The sequence below is a fragment of the Pagrus pagrus genome, assembly GCF_965226575.1.
Source record: "Pagrus pagrus genome assembly, chromosome: 5".
NCBI classification, from domain to species: domain Eukaryota; kingdom Metazoa; phylum Chordata; class Actinopteri; order Spariformes; family Sparidae; genus Pagrus; species Pagrus pagrus.
In genome coordinates this window covers 26,199,265-26,219,366 of record NC_140189.1, presented here as the reverse complement: position 1 = coordinate 26,219,366, position 20,102 = coordinate 26,199,265, and the positions used below count along the sequence as shown (strand labels likewise).

General features: G+C 42.9%; 1 protein-coding gene across 2 annotated transcripts in view; it reads right to left on the bottom strand.

Moving 5' to 3' along the window:
* The window catches only part of mid2 (midline 2), a 166,197-nt gene that overhangs the window by 106,860 nt on the left and 39,235 nt on the right, over nucleotides 1–20,102 (bottom strand). Inside the window, exon 2 of one of the 2 annotated variants that reach the window (XM_084352886.1) lies at nucleotides 18,380–18,438. The exons of the other annotated variant lie outside the window; for it this stretch is intronic. The gene's annotated coding sequence lies outside the window, so the exon portion shown is untranslated. The remainder of the gene's footprint in view (nucleotides 1–18,379; nucleotides 18,439–20,102) is intronic. 2 annotated transcript variants of the gene reach the window in all.

Below are 20,102 nucleotides of genomic sequence, written 5' to 3'. Positions count from 1 at the left end.
CTCATCAAATAAATCTTAAGAATTAAAGGGGCTGATAACAACTACGTTCCCTCAACCGCCCATTAAAGGGTCAGACACTGAGGTCACGATCACTCCATCCCACCTCAACAGGGGCAGTTAGGAGTAGACGACAGCAGTTTTCCAGCCCCCGGATGACGAACGAACGAAAGGCCGCAATCGCTCTTCATTTTCTCCTCCTGGAAAATGATGCAAGCCCGGGTAATAAAGCAAGCAGGCCTCAGATTATGAAAAAAGTCCTGCGTTGTTCATTACTACCAATAAGTAAAAACAGGGAGGTAATACCACGCTCGATCGAAAAGAAAAAGGCCCCAAAGGCAGCAATTAGAATATTCATAGATCTAAACTTGAGAGAAAGTGGTTTATAATAATGGCGATATCACACTTTAATTTCCTGGATTAATTACTTGATTCTGTGCGTGTGTGTGCAATGTAATGCCTGTGTGTTTTTACTCCTATAGCCGTCTGAGCGTTTGTCTGTTGCGTAATGGAGATTTACGTGTCACCCTTCGTGTTTCTGCAGGGCATCGCACACGCTGGAGACACGCACCTCGAAAATCTGTCAGAGGAATCACTCTAACTCTGTTCTTGAGGCGGTGTGGCCGCTGTCTGTGTCCGCCTGTGTGTGTCCTGCTGCTTTGATGTGTGTGCGCAGAGGTTAAGGGCTTCTGCAGAGCTTTCCTTTCAGACTGCACCTGTCTGACCCAACACTGCTTGTTAATACTGTTTCTTCCCAGTGCATTGTTCCCGGCATGAGGGCCACACGCCTCATAGTGACAGACAGATAGAAAGAAGTAGTCAGAGTAGTATGGTATAAACGCAAATGTTACTCAGAACTGATCCTGCTTTAAAGGATAAGTTCATCCAAAAATTTAAATTCAGTCATGATCAGGTCACACCCGTGGCGATGGACAGACGAGTGAAGTGTCATAGTCCAAGAAACATTTCTGGAGCTTCACAGCAAAACAGCGGTGCAGCATTCTCCTGAACAATTGAAGTAGATGGGGACCAAATACAGACCAAAACAACCAAAATAAAAACATACAATGGCTCTATACAGCTCGTCCGGTGTAATCCAAGTCTCCGGAAGCCCTGAGATCCAAACTCGATTTGAAAAAACAATATATACATCCTCAAGGCACAGTCGAGCTGGTGCACCCACTTTAGACGAGGTGCGAGCTAACGTTTTTAGCTCTGTAGCTACATTGAAGATTTCAGCATGAAAACTTGTTTTTTTTTCAGTTGTAGTCCTCATATGCTTCAGTTGTTCAGGGGAATGCAGCAACTCTGTTTTGCTGTGAAGCTCCAGAGATGTTTTGTGGACTAGGGCACGGGTTAAGTGGATGATGACTGAATTTTCTTGTTTTGGGAGAACTTATCCTTTAAACTGCTATGGCTTTTTAGAAAAGTGTATTTGACATTTTCACACTGTATAAGTTGCGTTGAAAAAACGTAATATGTAAGAATTTCAGTTGAAAACAAAAAAATAGCTAAAATTTCCCACAGAATGTGAAGGAACAACAGTTTTGACGTTTACTGAAGTTAGCATGCTAACCAGCTAGCCCCGGCCCCTCTCGGTCCACAGCTCCCACGCTCATTCGTAAGCACCAACACTTACATACTTATCGATGCTCCAAGCTCACCATCCGGACCGCTAGCTGCACGGCTAGCTGAGCTAATGGCAGCTACACTTACAGTGAGTCTTGTTTGAGTATAAATCAACAGGTGGCCAATTCTTACATATTGTGCCTTTTAAAACCCAGTTAAAAGGATGCGTTGAGGACTTATTTCAGTAAGTCTGCAGCAGCCTATATACATATTTCCAATAAACCAACATTTATTGAAGTCAGCCTCAAAACATCGTAGCGTCATTGATAGTTTTAAGAGTTAACAAGTAGGCAGGATTGTTGGCTGACGCTGAGGTCATACCAAAAGATGAAAAACAAGTATGTATTAGATTACCACACACAGCCAAATGCACCTTCAGCGGCATGAGGGCGTCACCCTGCTGTGGGTAAACAGTGCCAGACAAGGTGCGGCCTGACGTGCAGGTGTGCTCCACGACTGTCAACAAGAGCCACCACAAATCGCCTGAGAGCCTGTCTGTTGCGTCAACCTCCGTGTTTACTATACTTACCTGCCGGTCTGCATTGAATACATCTACAAAAGCAGCCGGACCTTTTTCATGTCTTGATAACTGTTTGTGGACCTCCTCTTTGCTAAGCCCTGCCTTCCTGTCAGCGGCGACGTGCGTGCAAATCGTTCCGCTGATCTCTTTGTATATCTGCTCTGCTTTTCTTTCCACCACTGGAAAATCTGAAGCCAGGGCGGCGTTACCAGCAGGTACAGTCACAGACGTAAACACACATTGAAAATTGCGTGCGAACTCGAGGAGTGTAATGTCGGTACTGCTGAGTTTAATATCGTGCCTGTTGACCTAAATACAAACAGGTAGTTGTTGTTTTGCTTTTTATTCTCATCTACACTCCACGGCGTCTTCAAACATATTTTCTGAATGTGATTAGAATTTATTAAAAGAACACTTTCTTTAGTGCACGTTTCGACGAGCCACAAGTGAATATTACACTTGAATTTCCAGCAGCCGTATTTCAGTGCCTGATAGGTCTTTTACCCTTTGAGCCTGACGGAATGGTTGACTGCACACAGTTAGCCTGGATCCAGCCCCAGGCATCCATCAGTGCTGTCTTCACTCAGAAATCCTCACTGACCACGTGGAGGTCTGAATTTTTTCGTGACTGGCAGTCGTCTCCGCTGAGGGCAGCTTCGTCTTCCAGGACTCTAAATGGACTCAGCAATTTGTGGGCTGGACAGCACTAATGTATGTGTACTCATAGTTTATAGGGAGCAACCACTTGCTGCTGCGCTGTGATTGGCTGGAGGATTGTCTCCCACTTAAGCTCACTCAGCTTAATCCAGTGAGAGCGAGCTGGCTATCTCACCACTCCCATGAGACACTAGAGCAAATATACAACTGATACAAGTTTATTGCTGCTGTAGCATTTCATTAATAAAGAAAAAAGCCTGCGAACTGGTTCAGGTAGTCATATCCAGTGCTGCCTTCTGATTATGGAGAGGTACTTAAGCTGTCAGTGCACATCGCTCACAAACGCTCATTCTAAGTGTCAGACAACATTAAAGAAAGGATCCGTGCAGAGACAGACCATTTAATTAGTGAGTAAAATCCATTGAGATTAACAAGAAACAGTCGCTTTATCGATCTCGCTTATTCCCCAGACTCCATTTGCAAAGCAGTCATTTTAACAGTCAGCTCAAAATTCACTTCATTCAAACTTGACAGAAACAAAATGAAACCCGTCAAAACTGCCTTGGTTCATCTTTCAACTGTTCCAACAATCACCAAGTCTAGTTTGGCAGAAATAAACCCTTAAAGTGCTGTAAGTGATATATTTGTATTAAGTGTTAAGTAATTCTATATTCCAACAGTCATCACCGCTATGAGTGTTTATAAAGTTGGCTAAAGCGACGCTTACAGTTGCTTTAAGGGGGATGCTGGTATTTTTGAACCTGGACCCTCTGTTTGCATATTTTGGTGTGTAAAAGACTAATTGGTACACACATTTTTGGAATTGGTCCAGCAGATTGCCTCCGTCACATGGGCTGCAATGCCTGCAACATAATCCTTGAGGGCAACTTCAAATGTCACAGTACGTCCACTAAAAGTGTCACGGAAAGGATCCCCACAGAGACAGACCTTTTTATAAGTGAGCAAAATCCTTTTTGTGTAACTGGAAACAGATGCTGTATCGCTCTTACCCTTTACACCAAACTCCATTTACAAAACAGTCATTTTAGCAGTGTAAAACTCACTTGATTCAAACTCGACAGAAACCAAATGAAACTCACCAAAACTGTCTTGATTTGTCTTTCCACTGTTCCAACAATGACCAACTGTGGTTTGGTAGAAATACACCTTTAAAAGGAGCGAGTAGGAGGGTGGACAGTGTGCACAGGCAGAATATATAAACATAGGGCCCAGGTTTTAAAAATAGCAGAATTCCCTATTAAGTTTGGAATATCAATTTTGCATGCAACACTCACAGCACTCAAAGTGATTCTTTCGATAAAAAGTTAATTTGGAAACGATGGATTTCGGCACATCTGGGACACCTCTAATAAATAGAAATGCTAATATGTGCCGCGAGCACAACCACCTGATGCCACTGATATAACTGTAAAATGGCATTCAAGCAGCATTTCTTTGTATTGAAATAAAAAGCTCGCCTTAGAAAACAGAGGACGTGATGAAAAGTGTGATGATACATATGAAAGACAAAGGGCCTGACAGAATGAGGACAGTCTGGAGGACTGAGGCTGCTGTGGACAGTAAACAGACTGGCCACTGGAGACTCGGCCTCACTATTGTGTTACTGTGGCCTGGGCATGGGGCACATTACGTATCAAATTACCATCAGCGCCAGTCTGTGTGTCTGTGCACTTCGAAGCGCACACTTGCATGATAAATCCCAAACACCACCAAACAGAGTGTATCCAGAGGAAACGCATCAGCTCCTCTCTTCCTCTTTCCTCTCCCAGCACTCAGCCCACAGCTCATCAGGGACTTATTGTACGGCAGCAGTCTGTCTGTGTACCACAGCAACATGAAGTGATCGGGAAAACCACTCATTGCAGTGACATAAAAAAAACCTCTGTTCCTTTCACAACATAAGACTTTTTGGGCGAGTGCAGAAACCTCGAGAGAGTGATCTGGTGTCGTGAATATTCTGTGCCTGCAATGCGTTTTCTACTGTTGTCACGCCTTAATATACACTCACTCAGTGGCTGTGGCCATCATTTTATTTCACTTAATTGCAATCATCATTTCTTTGATTACAATCACCTTTTGTTACCTATTGAGATAGCTTGGAGATGTAATATGGTACTGTGAACATTTTCATTTAATGTAGCAACAAATGCACCAGAAATCTGCCTCACTGAGCAGAAAAATAACAGCTTGTAACTCAGCTAACGTATGTATATGTCTTTGTTTTATAGAAAGCCACAGGTTGGTAGTCATAAATATGTTTAAATGTAGTTAAAGTTGGCTTCCTGCAGGCTATCCTTTCCTCCATTTAAAATTGATGCCCCGATAAACAGATCAATAAAACACTCAGAGGGTATAAAGTTGCTGGGTGTGGCGTCGCTCCATCAGCTTTCCATTAGTCTCGCCACCGCAAAGTTGATATTTTTCACCAATAGAGTCGAGCAGGATTGCTGTTTGTTTTTTACATTTTGAGAAAAGACTGGTTCAGATGTTCAACACTGCTTCAAGTGGAGAATGGAGGGCACTGTGGGCTGTTGAATGTTGCCATGTTCACCTCTATACAACCCAAAGGATGTGCTTTACCTCCTGAAGTCCTTAAAAAGGTCCAGTGTCAAGGATTTGGGGACAGAAATGGAAATTCATTATTATGTTTTCATTAGTGTATAATCATCTGACGTTAAGAATCATTGTGTTTTTGTCACCTTAGAATGACAGAGGAAGCGGGTCCTGTCGCCATGTTTCTAGAGCCCTCATCTCAAGCTCCAAGGGGAGGGAATCGAGGGATATTCAGTTGGTTGCAATCAGCAATCACACAGCTAGAAGCCACTAAATCCTAGACACTGGACCTTTAAAGTCACAGTCAACTCGCCACTTAGCTGGATATAAAATACTGTTGCTACAAGTGTCTGCTCTGTCACTGTAGCTATACTGCTTTAAGTGGAAATTCAGCTCCTCTTGGACTTGGAACAACAACTCAGAAAGTCAAAAGAAATTTGGAAACACGAGTTGCCGAGTCGTCGTCATATGACATTGACGTAAACATTGGGTTGATGGTAAGAAACTTTGTATCGTATCGCTTCCTTTGCTCTTCTTTGGTACTTAAATACTTGAAACAGCCATCAAAGTGTTGTTTAAGTGCTCTGACTGATAAAATGCAAAGCAACTTTTTTTGGCGTCCACGTTGCTCCCACATTCCAACATGACGCACATGAACGCACCAAAGTAGGAAGAATGACAACTCGGTAAACGGGGCCATCTGAGGAGCATGTGAATGCAGCATTAGTTTGAAATACATACTGAGGGGAAGCTTAACTGTGTAGTGGTGCATATATTTAGACAGTAGAGGGGTCATATCGGTGTCACGCTGATGACTGGATCAGATGTATAGTCGGTATGAGAAAACTAAATTGGAGCTGGCAGTGTAACTAAACTGAATTCATGGTGACCTGTGTCTGATGAAATAATGCTGTGTCCTTTGACTGTGTATGTGTGTGTGTGTGTGTGTGTGTGTGTTCAGCAGAGGGAAAGCCCAGACTTTCTTATCATAGTCACATTGCCTTCTTCACCCTCTGGCTTCAGACCAAGACAGGCTGGAGCCGAACACAGGCTGTCCGCAGACACAGAGCCAAACGAAAGAGTGACTACTTCTGTGTTTGTTCTTACCAACAATCAGAGAGAGAAAATAAAATGTCAACTCTCCACCTGTTCACACTTTCTTTATACGTGAGCTGGATGGACAGTGATCCATGTACGTGTTTGTTATTCGAAGCATAAAACCTATTTGTGAAAGATGAGACAGTACAGTACAACATGAGAATTTCAAATGAAATATTTAAGTGTATTCAGACAGGATGATCCGGCTGACTGCATTTGACCTTTGCAGCTGAACTCTGAGCCAGGACTTACACATTGGGCCCTTTCACCTACATTGTTTAGTCTGGACTTTTGGACTTTTCAGCCTAATCTGAATTAAAATAACAGATGTTAAACCTCCCACGGCTCAAGGTCTGGACCAAACAGTCAATCTTGCTCTGACGAAAAGAGGAGGTCTCGTTCCAGATAAAATCGAGGAAGAGGAGTACACTAACTGCCCTATTTAAACAATCTATATCGCATGGTGCAAAAATGCCTGGACCAAGTGCATTTGGGCAGTGTCTACCTTCACTTTTGAAAGCTAAACTGCATATAATCTGAGCTCAGCATAAGGGCACAAGGTACGACTGCACCCATCTTCAAATCACAGATTCAGCAATTGAAAAATGAAAACTTGTGCTACGTGGCACAGGTGCAATGTAGACAGTTGTTTTGGTTTGGACTTTCTGGTGTGAAAAGGCCCATTGACAGATATTAACAGAGAGTTTAATAGCTTTTACAGTCCCCTAACACTATTTGTCATAATTACAGTGCTTATCTAGCCAGCAGCATATCTGCACCATAATTTATATTAGATAATATTGGGACATTATAGAACTCAGATGCAATTAGGGGCTTTGGGGTAACTCATTAGGATTAGCGGACTAAAACCATGCGCGACCATTTTGACAGAAATAGTTGAACGTCTGATGGAACCTCGAGCTTCAGGCACAAAGTCAATCTGTGTTTTGCGTACAGCCCGTGTATTTCACGATAAGTGATGACATATGTTTTCATTTGTTACTGACACAATCTAGAAAAAAATTACCAGAGCCATTAAACAGATGTTAAAAAATGAAATCAGACAAGAGCAGATGGACGACATTATTCGTAACAAACAGCCAACACATAACACCAAGCACTCTCTTTTCCAAGCCAAACCAATGCTTCATGACGACACTGTTACACTTATGTAACTTCGTCTGATAGGCTCCCGTATTAACACGGCGTCTGAAACCTTTAAGAGGAATCCAATGCAGCTTGGTTCCATAATGTCACGTTCATGTTTTCTGCTTGAGCAGTCACCCAGCTTGGGAACACGCAGCTCGTTGTCAGCTGTCAGAGCATGTAAGATCACTGAAGCTGCTTCTTTTTTCATTATAATGATGCAACAAGTTGAGTTTTGGTTTACTACAACAGTGCTGGGCTGGCAGAGTAGTTTGTTTCCAGAGGCCAGAGGATGACTTGTTGTGTGTGCTGCAGTTAAGTTTGAAAAACAGCCCGACAGGGACACATATACACATTAGTTCTTTAATGTGAGAGGGTCCCACATCGCTGCTACATTACTCTGCTGCTGGTGTCTGTCACAAAGCCTTTAATGTAATATTTTTTTACTTTACAGTGACCCAATGAGCTGCAGAGAAGGATTTAAAATGGCTCAAACAGGAGTGTGAAGAAAAAGATGTACAGGAACGAACCTTTTTTAGTTTTTCTGAACCAGACATGCAGTCAAGAGGGAGGCCAAGGTGTCGGAGTTCACATCATTACTTATATTCATTCTACTTCTATGCAGTGGTGAAGACGTACAGGTACAAATGCAAGTACTTGTTCTTGGGTATTTCATTTTAATGCTATACTTTTACTTCTAATTCGCTACATCTCAGAGGCAAATGTTATACTTTTTGTCCTTTTGACAGTTATTGTTTCTGGTTACTTTTCAGATTACAATTTTCTTACCCTTCCTGTCCATTGAAAATGATGTGGTGCTTGCAAATGTCTGTCATAAAATGAGGAATTAAATCTTCCTTGATGAATACTATTTAAGCCCAATAACCTATTTAAAAGCCCTCTTGGATTAGCTAAAAAATACATACAGGCTGTTGAAAAGGTCACTTATTAGAGCTACATGGTTCTCACAGGACAGCGATGCTACGAAACAAAAGATGATCTTATAGAATATGATGCATTACTTTAGATTAAGCCAGTGGTTCTCAAACTTTTTCACATCAAGGACTTCTAAACTGACCCCAATTTGAAGAAGATTTTGTCTCATCTGATAAGACTTTTGCTTTTAGATGTTTCATTACAGAAAATGCATGAAAACCATAGTCAAACACTATGTCTTTTTGTTACTTATGGACGGAGTTACGGTGATGGAGGTCTCCTGACCCCACTTTGAGAGAACCCTTCATCAACAAACTTTTGAGAACTTCTCTTATAGGACAGTCTTTATTTGCTAAACTACAGATTTACAGAGATGGAAAATCATATTATTTGCTATGCAGCTGATGATGATCGTGATTTAATCTTCTGTTAATAAGATAAAACTGATGTAAACAAACTTGCCTGAAAAAACTGGATTAAAACTTCAGTCAATCTGAGAGTGACAGCAGGCTTCAGTTTTTTGACGTGTGCCGTTGGCGCCTCACTTTTGATTACATTTGGATCAGGCCTTTGAAAGACTTTCCAAATTAGAGCGCTGCTTAGTATTGGTCAATTATGTAAAATGAGTATCTCACATCCCCTGGGTACCACAGGAGTCGTTTAGGATCGCAGACATCTGGAATTGGCTCACTCACCTTATCTCTGTCACAGTGGATCATAGGTCCTACTAAGCACTTATAATTTCATTTCCCCTATTGCAAAGACCTTATGCTTCCTCTTAAGCATTCACTGCTAAAACCTGGGATTGTGAACACTGCGTTAGTTGTAGCCTCAATAGCATTTTTTCCATGCATGAATAGCTCTACTGTTGAAAACGGAGTGGTTCTCAGACTATCAGGTGGCATGAAGGGAGGCTGCACTAAGGACAGTTTCGATGACAAGATGACTGGAGGAGGAGTGCTCAACATGATGATCAGTCAGTGTGTCACACACACACACACACACACACACACACGCACCTTTTAAATGGCATTGGGTCCACCATAAAAAAAAGTACATGTTATGACATAACCCACGACACAACTGCAGTGCATGCAAAACAAACAAAAAACAACGAGAATGGCAGATTACCATCAAGCGAGCTGAAATAATTACACGTGACACTGCTGTGTTGGAAAAAAACACCAAACTGGTGCAGAGAAGATGACACTACTGGTTGTTGGGGAACAAAGTGTGTGTATCCACACTGCTGCTGCTGCAGCAAAAGGCAGGCAGAGAACCTGAGAGGAAGACATAAAGAGCAAAAATACGGAGGAGGCATATAGAGGAAATATGGGTCAGACAGAGAAAGACAGGGAAAGCTCAATGTAAACCAGAACGTGTAAACATGTACAGGCCTAATCTAATTATCCCTCATCCTCCTAGGCCTGTGATCAGATGCTTGATTAAAGCAGGAGATAAAAGACAAGAGGTAGAGGACATAGAGGTAGGAGGCAGGGGTAGGAGATACGGGCTGCTTCAAAAGATGGATTGAGTATCCTGGAGAGAAGAAATAAATAGAGATCGAGAGATAGTATGGATCAGGCAACATGTGCAGTCAAGACTCTACACAGTGTTTTGTATGCAAGGAGCTGTGCAGCACTCATTAACATAAACAGAGAGGGATGGCAAAATGAAAAAGTATCTGCAGCATATTAAAACAAACCGAGAGCTTAAATGAAATCGCATAGCGCATGAGGATAATACCTTCTCTGCAACACATGCTCATATGTGAGACCACTGAAAGAAGGTGTGGGCTACTGTATGTGGATGTGAGTCTTAATCATGTAATTATAATTCCTTCTGTACAAATGAATATCAAAGAAATTCATGTTAAAACTGTCAAAATGATGCCTGTAAAACACTATTACTGCATAATGGGGACAAAAACCAATTTCAAGGAGACATATTATGCTCATGTTCAGGTTCATAATTTTATTTTGTTGTTATTTTCCACTAGAAGTTTTTTAAGCATGTAACCCAAAATGAAATTATGAATGCTCAAACAACACATCGGTTTTCTCATACCCCCTATATCCCCCCTCTGTCTGAAACGCTCTGTTTTAGCTCCTGTCTCTTTAAGGCCCCCCCTCCTGAATACCCAGTCTTCTCTGATTCGTTAGCTCACACACGCCTGAGCCAATACCACTAACGACAAAAGAGCAGCTGTGCCAAATCAGTTCTCAAAACTAGCCGCTAGGCATTAGTATTGCAAATGTGTGACATGGTGATTAAGTGTGATGTCACAAAGTCACTGAATTAAACGCGGGACTACTGACAAGGCGTTTCAGGAGCAGTGTTTTCTGTGGGAGAGAGGAGCATCTGTCGGTGCGGACTCTGACCTTTTTAACTTTCAAGATTTCTTACATAATAAATTAAACACTGAGGGAAAGGGGGAAAAAAATGAAAAAGCATAATAGGTCTCTTTTAAGCAAACCATGACCGCCTGTAATTGATAGCCTCTCATTTTCTACCATGCATATGGCAGGAATACAATGGTTGTATCCAAATCAGAGTCAAACTTGCACTTCATCCATCCCCACTCACCTCTGAGAACATATTTATAGCTTAAGATCAAAAGGCGCTAATCAGCACTTGTCAAGTTCGCCCTGTAATTTCCTGTAAGAAGAGAAGTGCCAACAAGAAAGTATCAACTGTAAAGTACAGTAGTAGTAGTAGTAGTAGTAGTAGTAGTAGTAAAAAGACGATTTATGCAGGGATAAGCAACTGAAAACCCCCACAATCTTCCCCTGAATTTATTATTCATACGCAGCACTGATTGCATGTCCTACTCACTTTCTTCAAACTGCATAATTCTCGGTTCAGCAGCAAACGACCCCATGACTTTTTAAAAAGATGTCAGGTTAATCTGGGCTTTAAGGCTTCTTGTCCTGACACGCACATCGTACTGCACGTGTGGGGTTGTTCGTGCGAGAAAACCAGCAAATAATTCTGCTTCACCTGAACATTTCTCTTCCAGCTGCCCTGAGTTGTAAAGGTGTGGTCCTACCTAGTCACTTGATCTTAAGGAGCTTTGACAGCAGGGCGTGAATAAAGATTGTCAAAATCAATAACTCTACAAATTAACTGCTGAATGGACTTCCTGGGAATGCACGGAGCTCTCGGGCCTGTTTGGTAGAATGATGCTTCAGGACAGCAGCACCATATCAGTAGCAAGGCTTTTCTTTTCTACCCTGACAGGCCGAACACTAATGTGAAACTTGTTGTTTGCTCATATGTTGTGTGCTGAAATCCTTAGGACTGACACTGATGCAATGGATAAGTACTCTAAACGCTCTGTAAACATGCAACAGGATTGTTACTCGCTGCAACACTTCATTTCCCGCCATCTGTAGCCAGTTTCATTTCATTGTGCTACAGAAAAGGAAAGAGGGAGCAGACAGATATGAGCTCAACAATGTATCTTTTATATTACACAGATTCTCTATCAGTTGAGACGGATTGCTACAGAGGATATTAGCATGAGCGAGGATATGTTTTGTATAGTGCTACCTGGACTCACAGAGATAGTGGTTTAAATGAAAGAAGGACTGGAAAAAAACAGCCGCTTGCATCCATGTACAAACAACATGACTATCGACTTTCAGATTCTGAGCGTGCTAGTTTCTGGGTGGTGATGAATGGTTCAAACAAGCACAGGACTTTCACCCAGGAGACCTGTGTTTGTGTACCGTGTGAAACCAAAAGTCAGTGTTGATGTATTCAACTTACATCTGTAACTTAAGAGGCGTAATATGAAAGATATGGCCAGAACAACAAACCTCTGAATTCAACTTTCACTCTTTTACCACACTAAGACGAGGTTAACTGCCTCATTAACTCACCATGAAACGCACTTCATTTAAACTCCATGGAAACAAAATAAAACTCACCACAACAGTCTCGGCTTGTCTTTCCACAACCACCTCTGGTGTGGTTGAAATAAATCTTTCGTTCACTGAGTAGGATGTCAAAATATTCCAGCCCTATAAGCCAGTTTTGACCGCTGCAGATGTCCGAGTCATTCCTTCACCTCTCTCCTTTCCCTGCCTGCTATGTCTTCTCGTCCCTGGAGTCAGAGCTGCTGTAAATCACCTCTGTACTGTATCCCGTCTTCAACTTGGCATTGATCGGTCTTGGAGGTTGTGAATGGCTAATAGGGCCCCTTAGCTGCACGGCTAACTGAGCTAACTAGCTGAAGGCAGCTAGTTGCTAATGCCAAAAACAGCTAATGCAAAGTCTGCAGTGAGCAGCACTTAGTGAATACTCTGGTGATATGCTGCCCCCTGTTATTGGAGCTCCAGTCAGCAGTTGGACATATTAAACTTAAGTCACAGATGAAAAGTCATCAAATGTCATAGAACGTCACTACTTGCTGACTCCATTCTTTGACTCATAAGCCATAAACTAGTCTAGTTGAGCAGACGAAGCTGTATGAATGATAAAAGAAATGCTGTTTGATCCCAGTTAGGCCCATTTCACTGTAATCTCACCAGAAGCTATTGCAGCAGCGGAGCTTGTTAGAAACGATTCTCATTGGACTTTGGTCGACCTTTAAAACTACATTTAGTGTACGACTCAGACGCAACCCCGAAGTAGAAAATTTCCCTTGGTATTTACATTTTTAAATGAGTAGAAAATCGACACAAAAAAATTAAATCAAGTGCTCCCAGTTATTGGGTGCGGGCCAGTAATGCGGTGGCATTTCACACTTGAGATATTTTCTCATACAGTTTGAGCAGACACCATGAAATAGCCTATAAAGGTGTTGTCAAAACAGGTGACTGTGGCCGGCTCTAAAACCTGCTTGCAGTGTTGTTAAAGTGCTGTTACGCTAACTGTAGCCACATTTAAGTGACAGCTTGACATCAGGTGTAGGCAAAAATGTTCTCCAGCCTTGTTCCGAGCTGCCCTTTCTTATCTTCTCTTTTATCTTCATCTCCTTTCCCCTTCCGCTTTTTGAAATGCTGACCTCCTCCTGTTTCCTCCGCTTCTCCCCACAATCTATTCATTATACATAAACAGCACCTCAACCCTTTGAGTTCTTTCCTGCTGATTCTCTGATGCAGTGGTTCATTACCGTCTTCACACCTCCTCCTCTGCAGCTCTTCCTCTTGCTTATCGTCCAACTCGTTCTAATTCCCTCGCCCGTCTTCCCCCTTTCATTCCCCTCTCCTCCTCCTCCTCCTCATCACTCAGAGGAACAGCAGAGCTCTTCATCAAGCAGACGTCAGGCATCTGTCAGAGTCCAGGCCGGTCTCGGCGTGATTGATTTTTTTGCCCACCTGCGTCTTTCGTAATGACCAACTGTCAGTTGTTTTACTGCCCGCACTGCCTCCCCTCAGTATCTCCTGTCACCGCAGCATCGAGAGGCTAAATCTCTCAGCTCGGGCCTACGGTGCATTATCTAGCTTGTCTTCAGATAAGATTTATGCAGGTACACTGTAGAGCCTGCCCGTCCTCCCTCCAATCACAGAGGAGAACGCTATCGAGGATGGTTGTTTTAAGGAAACCAATCGTTTGCTTTCAGGCAGCACACACAATATCTCTTTTACGCTTAAAGTTTTCAATTATTCCCAGGCAATGACTTTTCTGACAGAAGCTAATAAATGGCTGTTTGGACTTGTAAGCGGGATGCTGTGTTTTGATTCGGTCGAGTAACGGCTTGTAAAACAGTTTGGGAGCTGAGGCAGCAGACTATTTTGAGTGGGATGAAATGGTGACTCTGGAGCTCTGCCACATAGTGGAGCACTGGCAAGACATATTTCCTTTTGTGGCAAGCCAGTATCATTTTAAGTAGGGGACTCAGCACGTCCTATTGATTGGTCTGAATTTAGAATTGATCCCCAAACAACATGTGAACACAACAAAACATCTCAACATGTGAAGATATTTTCTCTTGACATCAAACTTCTCTTTTACAGAGACAAAATGTTGTGTGTTGTATTGTTAATGTTACGTAATGTGTAATTTGTTTCGATGCGGCGGAGCAGCTTGCTTACACTGGCGCGAACCGATAAAACAAAATCCAGACTAAAAATGAGAACATCAGTTCTGACTTGAATGGGCACTGAGGCTAAACAAGCCATTTAAATTTTACCTTGAGGGGATAAAGTTCAATGGATTTTGTTGAAGGCATAAGATGTTTCTTCTTCAATGAAACTCAGACCTCAGTGTGACTCCAAGACATCGGATGATGAAAAACATGTCAGGAACCCTTTCAAAAACTCCCTCATGTCCTGTGGCGGCCTCCAGACTGACTAAAAGAGAAGCTTCAAACTGGAAGCAGGGGCGCAGCACTTCCCCCTGGCCGCACTCACCTGGAAGCTGAGCTACTTTGATCATCCACAGAGGCCAGGTGCAACTTCCGGATCTGGAGTAAGGCACGCCTCAAGATCTCGCTCCTTACTTTCTGTGGCTGTTTGTCTCTTCCCTCACTCTTCTTCTCTTACTTCCCTCCTCAGTCTCCTTCCCATGCCCTCTTTCTCTCCATCTGCCTGGCAGGGACAACCGAGTGCCCATGGAGAGCAGGGATGCAGCAGAAGGCATCTTTGAAAGAGAGAGCTCTGGCTGCAAAAACCTTTCATCTGATGCTATACCTGGCCAAGGCAGGCTGCAGGGTAGCTCGGCTGTCAGAAGGCATACACCAGAGGAGGGAGGAGGGATGAGACAAGAGGAGAGGAAGGGAAATGAAATGCAACGAGTGGGAAAGCGAAAAGGGCCAGACAAAACCCACCCTTCCCTCTCCAGTATGAATAATCTATTTATGCTTTTGCCAACCCCAGAACAGAGGGAGTAAATGAAGATGAGTGAGAAACAGACATCAGAGGGAAAGAAGGGAAGGGAGAAGCAGAAGTGGAGCAGAAAGATGAGAGACGGAAAGACCCTTGTGGCTCATAGAGGAGATCCAGTTTACAAAGCTCCTGCTGTTGCAGCTACTTGTGTCTCCGGCTTTCACCTACAATATGCTCAAATCAGTCAGAAATCATTAAAGGAGACCTGTTGTGCTCTTTCAATTTTTTATAGGTTCTTGTGCATGTAAAAGATCTTGAAAGTTGAAAAGGTCAAAGTCCGGACCAACAAAAGTTCCTCTCTCCCACAGAAAACACTGCTCCTCAAACGCCTCGTCAGTAGCCCCGACTTTAACTCCATGACTTTGTGACATCACACTACGTCACAATGTCTACATTTACATAATTTATGCATGGCAGCTAGTTTGGCACATGAGAATTGATTAAGCACATCTGCTCTGTTGTTGTTAGAGGTGCTGGGTCAGGCACGTGTGAGCTGACCAATCAGAGCAGACTGGGTATTCGGGAAGAGGGGGCCTTAAAGAGACAGGAGCTAAAACAGAGTGTTTCAGACAGAGGGCATGTAAACCTTTTCTAGTAGTAACCAAAAACAAAATTATGAACCTGAAAATAAGCATAATATGTCTCCTTTATGTTGGGCATGTTTGTGTGACATGACTGAGCAATTTCTAAAATCTGAAAGCTGCTGTAAACACTAGGCTAAAGCATGGAAGTGCACTAAGATGCATTCAAAGCCGATAATCATTGCTGCATGGAACATCACAACTTTGGCAGCGTTACTGTGTACATTATCTCAGCGGGCCACTGCTTGGCCTATTGCATCTGCTGCAGAGTGTGCCTCCTTGACAGGCAAAGACTGAGGACTTGGAAATTGTGTGATGTGTCTCGACAGGAGGCTGGCTGGAAGAAGGGAAAAGTAATGCATGTGTGTGTGTGTGAGTGCTTATGTGTATAAAATGCCTCTCTCTCTCTAAAAACAGGCTGCACACTTCTTTTGGTAAGGCACATAATAACTCAAAACCCTCCCATTGACAGCGGCTGTCTATAGCCGTGAAGGACTGTGAGTTTGACAAATGGATTCTCTCACAGCCGTCTACCTGCGCACGTTCTGCATGGGAAAATCAGGGAGGAATGCTGCAAGGCAGGTCTGTCCTTAGCGCTAAATGCCATGTCTGGGAACACAGACGAGGGTCATTACGGAGTCAGACCGTGTGGTTAAGACTGACAAAGTGTTGTTTATCTCAGTCACGGCCAGCCCTCTCAATTGTCTGTATCACACAACAGAAAAATGGAAATGCGTCGTTTAAGTCAGCAGGTATTTAAAGTGTAATCTGTTCCTGAGAGGCCATCGTTAAAAGCAAACAATGCTTGCCAATAGGCGGGAGCCTGGCTTCAATGACATTTAAATGTGCCTCAATCAAGCCTTTTTATCCTCTTTTTTATCCTCCCTCTCTGTCCCTCCTCCCTTTTGTATCAAAGACAACCTTGATCAAGTTCATATTAGATGTAAATGCTTCACATCAAACACAAACAGTGTAGCCATGGGAACCAAACCCCTTATTAAGAAAAATAGATTGTTTTTTTAGTGTATCTTTTGTTCTCCATTAAGTCTGACAAGCCGAAATGTGGCAACCGCTGAATAGAAAGCACATCACTGAGAATTAATTAATGCATGAATTAAAGGCACAATACGCGGGAATTATGATGAAAAACATTTAAAAATTACCTTAAATTATCATCGGAACGGGTTTGATGTTATATCAAAGACGTCCATGTATTGTGTTGCAGAGACTTTTGTAATAAAGTTAGCATGCTAATCAGCTAGCCCCAGCCTGTCCTGTCTCGTATTGCCACTCTGAGCTCCCAGTCTGGATCGCTGGCTGCACAGCTAGCCTGGCTAACGGCTACTACAGTTAGCGGTTACTCATGTAAAATGCGGCTTTGTTTGATACGACCTCAGATAGGTAGCCAATTCTTACATATTGCACCTTTAACTCACATTATGTCTATTACAGGGTCACTTAATGATGGGATGGGACAAAATTCGAACCACCAGACATTACTATGGAAAAGTCTAGCTACCAGTGCTATGCTAATAGTTCAATCCTTTCGAAGCTCTTCTTTACCATCACAGGATCGTAAATATAAACAACTGTTTACATGAGAGACCTGCACACCCACTCCGCCTGTATTCAGGAAAGTCAACACTCTTTTCCCACACAAACACAGGGAGCTTCGAGAGCGTGGTACTCATCCGCTGGAGGAGGTAATGTGCTGTAAGCTGTTGTCAGGAGGATGTGCACGAGGGAAAAGCCAGTCGAGCAGCCTTAAAAGACAAGAGGCTGACGGGGCTCCGGACCTCAGCTATACAGTCCAACAAGTGCATTAGGTTTCCGCTCAGTGGGGGGGCTGAGACGGCTGCCAGGCTCCATGTGAGGCAAGGTGGCAGCTTAACAAAGCAAACCATTTTAGACATGAATGAGGGTATTCACTGATTATACACATCGGTGTAAGCCAGTAATTTAAGTCTCAGCAGGTTTTGATGCATTACATTTGCTTTAAGCATTGTGGGTTTGAGTCGTAATCATGATCCTCAGCCATCCTATCCTCTCCCTACTATCATTTTACATATCCTTCCTAATTTATACATGTAATTTACATCTATAATATAATCTAAAAAAAAGAGCTGAAACTAGCATCTGTGGAAACAAAGTGTGCACCTTGCCACTCACTTCCCATAGATAGTCAAAATTCATTTGAGGCAGCACTTCTTCAACAAGAGAAAAAAAAGAAAAGCAAGCACGGGCATAAATTAATAAAGAGGTATTGGTCTACAGTCTCCCACCACTTGGCTGGAATGGCAGAGAGGTGCTGACGGGGATGCAAGTTGGGGCTGGAGAATGGTGGGGAAGGATCCTGCAGAGTGGAGTTAAAAATAGAGCACGGGGTGGAGGAGGGGGAGGGGACGTACCTGTGGGCTCGGAGGCAGCCTAGTTAGCAATGAGCAGCACCACTGTGGACGACGATGGGCTGGAGAAGGAGACAGCGAGAGAGAGAGAGAGAGGGAAGGAGACATATGAGAGAAAAGGATGAGGATAAAGTGAGCCGAAAACCAACCAGACGACGTATAATGAGCCGAAAGACAGAGAAGGGGAAGGGTTGGGTTGGAGGGGCGAGATAATGAGAAAACAAGTCAGATTACCATGAAACTCCGTGTTTGAGACGAAAACAGACACAAATTTCACAGTAGGCTGCAGCAATGACCAGCAATAGTCCGCGACAGATGCACATGCTGCACTTACAAACACACACACGCGCGCGCACTTAGTGTTATATTGTTGGTTCAAGAGACAAAACAGCCATATGAAATAACATATCTTGTCACGTCATGTTACTATCTGAGAACTAGCCATTCATAAAAAGACCTCCCACATTATTGTTTGACTCCAATTTAATATGAAAGCACTCTCATAGTCAATCACTTCCTTGTTTATGCAATCTTTTACACACCATGTTTCACTGTGTTCATTTAGCGGTCTGCTTCAGCGGTTTTCACCCTGTTTCCACCTGTGAATCCAAAAAAGTCTCAGCAAACTGTTTATAATTATATGGATGCTATTATATTGTGTTGTGATTGAGATCCTGACCCACCATGCATCCTAGAAAGCGTTTTTTTTATGGTAATTGCATCACATAATGGCCATCAGTAAATAGCGGGCTCTGTCTGGCTCTCTCACGGAGAGGGATGCTGTTTTTTTTCTTGGGGGAAGTTCTCCGAAGGCTTGGTAGGGACGGCTGACTGGGAGGCGGTAACTTTTGAATATCAAATTAGCTGATTTTACGTTTTATATCAGTTACCAAAGATAAAATAGTGGAAGGCGACAAAGACATTCAGAGTTGACTGTTAATCCAGGCTCTAGCCACACAGACTCAGTATAACACCTGCATATGTATCTTTAAACATGGGAACTGCAGTCCACACTTCTGGATTCAACATTAGTGACAACTAGCTGTTAAAAAGAGAGAAATAAATCAACCTTTCATCTCAACAAACAATTCAGCTGCTTTGCATATCAGACACATGTTAAGCCAAGAGCAACAAAAGAAACCCTCAACACTTCCATTTCCAAAAATCTAGAGGGAATCGTACACCGTTTCAAAGAATATCTTAGATTTTCTATTATGAATGACAGCAATTCATGTGAGGTTTAGCCTCAGAAATTAAATATTGTCACCAGAAGGCAGCCACACAGAGGCAACAGGAGGCAGTCAACAGAAGAAGCCCCTCCGTGGACAATCAGTGCATTGTTTACTGGAGGGCCAGCCAGGTGCAGAGCTACTTTTCCGTCTGCGTTAAATAATCTGAGCGAACAGAACACATGGCCCATCATTCGGTTCCTAATAAGCTATTGTTCCCAGCCGGTTCAGGAGGGATTCCAGTGAGTCATCCTCGACCGTCAGAGAGGAGGACTTGGCAAGAGGGACTGTGCCGAGCAGCTGCGTTGAAAATACCTCCAGATTTTAAAGCTTAATACCTGGATACTCGGGATTTTGTGGTCTTCGATAAAAATGAAGAAAATGTTTGCTACACTTGAGCCTTTTTCTGCTTGTGCATATCAAATTCTCGGCTGCTCGGACATTATTTGGATCCTGTGAAATTGTTGATGTAATCCGCATTTTCTAAAGCCTCAACA